The sequence below is a fragment of the Macrobrachium rosenbergii genome, chromosome 1 (genome assembly GCF_040412425.1).
Source record: "Macrobrachium rosenbergii isolate ZJJX-2024 chromosome 1, ASM4041242v1, whole genome shotgun sequence".
Taxonomy (NCBI): Eukaryota; Metazoa; Arthropoda; class Malacostraca; order Decapoda; family Palaemonidae; genus Macrobrachium; species Macrobrachium rosenbergii.
In genome coordinates, this window is record NC_089741.1 from 43,511,038 (window position 1) to 43,514,252 (window position 3,215).

The 3,215-nt window shown below is 33.9% G+C and overlaps 1 protein-coding gene across 1 annotated transcript in view; it reads right to left on the reverse strand.

The window, feature by feature from the left end:
- The window catches only part of LOC136841621 (uncharacterized), an 18,772-nt gene extending 15,804 nt beyond the window's left edge, over positions 1–2,968 (reverse strand). Inside the window, exon 1 of the mRNA XM_067108742.1 lies at positions 2,796–2,968. The gene's annotated coding sequence lies outside the window, so the exon portion shown is untranslated. The remainder of the gene's footprint in view (positions 1–2,795) is intronic.
- Positions 2,969–3,215: the final 247 nt, after the last annotated feature.

Below are 3,215 nucleotides of genomic sequence, written 5' to 3' on the forward strand. Positions count from 1 at the left end.
TTGCTCAAATGAACTCAAATAACTCAGTTACTGTAATTCCAGTCCGAAAATTCCAGCTGAGTCAATTAGTAAATTTCTGGAATATCTCGTGAAGAGACACGCAAGTGAATACCTAACTTGTAATTATTAAATTTTTTATTTATATCTACACAAAGCAGCTTAAAACTTTTTAACATATTACTCGAAAAATGCTTCGTTTTTCTTTACTGGCATATTCTGCAAATTATTCAGTGAAAGACGAAGCGGATGACAGGGAGTCTTGCGAAATTTAGAAAAAAAAAATTTTTAAATATAAGGATAAAATTACTCACTGATGATGTTAGTAATAGATTTTTTGTTTTAATCCTTACCATATTTTTTTTGGGGGTGATAAAATTACTCACTGATGATGTTAGTAATAGATTTTTTGTTTAAACCCTTACCATTTTTGGGGGGGGATAAAATTACTCACTGATGATATTAGTAATAGATTTTTTGTTTTAATCCTTACCATTTTTGGGGAGGGGACCATCTGTGCAACTATTTTGAAAGCATTAAAATTAAAGAATAAAATTTGCAGAAATTCTTACGAAATTAAGTTTTATTTCATTTTTAAGTTGCTAATACTTTTTTTTTGGTTACATTATGCGAGTACCTGCGATTATTTTGAAAATCATTAAAAATTCTTACGAAATTAAGTTTTATTTTATTTTTTAAGTTGCTAATACCTTTCTTCCCTTTTTTGTACATTATACGAGTTTCTTCGATTATTTTGAAAACAGATTAAAAATAGAAAATAAAACTGTTCAGAATTCTTACGTTAAAAGTTTTATTTTTATATCACTAATATTTTCTCCCCCTTTTTTGGTACAGTATTTCTGCGCAAATTTAGAAAAAACCGTGTGAAAATATACCATTTTCTTAATTCTTACAGTATTAAGAGTTTCATTTATAAATTTCTAATTTACTTTTTTTTCCTTTTTCGAATCTGTCTCTGCGATTATTCTGGAAACAGGTTAAAAATATGGAGAACATTTTTATTTTTATTTTTGCGACGTTAAAGCTGTATATCTTTTTATATCAATAATGTACTTTTTTCATTTTTCACTTTTTTCGGACTATATTTGCGTCTATTTTGAAGACAGGTTAGAAACAGATAATGAATTTGTTCAGAATTCTTACGATATGAAGAGTTTCATTTTTTACTTTTTTTTTTATTTCATTTCATATTTTTGCTTCGGGGGCTGAATGTCCGCAAATACTGTTTTAAAGATGAAACATTTAAAAGACTTATATTTACAGGATAAGATATCGGTAAGATAAAAATATTTCTAAAATTTCATTACCAATATTTTCAAACTTGTGAGCCAAGCATACCTAAAATCATTAATTCCTTTTCATAAAGGTTCCAACTATTCCGAAACACTTCGTTATCAATAAAATCATGAGTTTAGTTTTTTCTTAAACTTCCAAGAAATACACAAAAGTTCACTGTTTCGTTTTGTAACAAACTTAATCCTTTGCGTAAAACACGAAACATATCAGCAACATTATAATGATGTTTTAAAACAATTTTTAAAAAATTTTTACAATCAGAATTCGATTTCGATTTTGTTAATTATCCAACACCGACAGAGAGGTATCAGTCGTTTTACTGACCAAATTAATTGCGACGCCAGTCCGTAACATCAGATCAGAAATATAAGATCAATTAACTTGCTTTCTGCCGGCCATTTCAGTGAATACTATTTGTATCCCACATAACAAAATTATCATATTATTTTCATATTACTCACTGCATACAAATTTAATGTTACAGTAATTGAATTAAACTGAACATAGAATTTATGCCAAAGGCCAAGCACTGGGACCTATGAGGTCATTCAGCGCTGAAACGGAAATTGACAGTGAAAGGTTTGAAAGGTGTAACTAGGAAAACCACGCATATGCACTATGAATCAGTTGTTAGGAGAGGGTGGAGAGTAAGATGGAAGTGAGAGAATATGAAAGGAGGTACAGTAAAAGAAACGAAAGGGGTTACAGCTACGGGCCGAAGGCACGTTGCAAAGAACCTAAGTAATGCCTACAGTGCACCGCACGAGGTGCACTGACAGCACTCCCCCCAACGGGGAATATGTTACAGTAAAAACCATTTTATGTAGAAAATAATAATAGTACAGCTAACCCGACGTAAACAAATAGCCTAACATAACCTAACCTACTAAACCTAACCTAACCTGAATTGTGGCACAGGCCTACAGTTACCGTATCTGTTGCATTATCGCAAAGTTTCCAATTGCAATTATGATCATAAGTAATTCACTTTTGGATTCAATATTCACTTTGATTTCAGAGAAATTTTTCAAAGAAATCTATTGGAAACATTACCGAGTGACAAGTATCCACATTGCCATTTAAATCTTCAACAGGATCGGCTTTTAAAATATGCTTTCTTTGGCGTTACTCTCGGAGGTATATCTAATTCCGAGCTTTATCAATTTGAGTAACATCTTGTTACGTTCTTTTATCAAGTGTATATTTTGTGATACGTCACGGGAATTTAACGAAGAGAGCAGGTCCACCTAATATTCGGCAAGATACACACAGCTTAGAGTAGCCTACGATGAAAAGAATCTTGCTATGATTGCATGTATATAAATACACACGCACACACAGATTATATACATATGTAAGTATATATATGCATGCAAATATAATATAAATATTTACTACCCCAAGAAAGAATGTCATAGACCGTCAGACAAAACATCAGCCTAACACGAACAACACCGAAACGGGTAGAGGGAAAACCTTACTTTTTAACGACACTGGGCAACGCCTTCTGGAGGAACCTCTGTCTCCTGTCTTCTGTTTCTCTCTCGCTTTTCCTCCCTCTCTCTCTCTCTCTTTCTCTCTTCCTTGGTCACCTGTGAAGCCTGTTAAGTCGTCGTTGTTGACACCTGGATCCGCCGGCGATGAATGAAAGCATGAATGAACGGAGCTCCAGAAGAGGCGATTCCTCGCATGCGTGCGCATGCGCAGTGAGCAGTGGGGTTTTTAAGAATGAATCACCCCGATTTGTACGCGCAGGTCGATGGGGGGTGCGGGTTGAGGGAGAGGGGGGTTATCGTTTCGGGGGTAATTTAACTTGCTATTTTCGGGGACGGTGGATTTAGGATTATATTTCTGGGAATAGAGGATAAAGACTACGCCATTACACGGTTAAATATATGGGC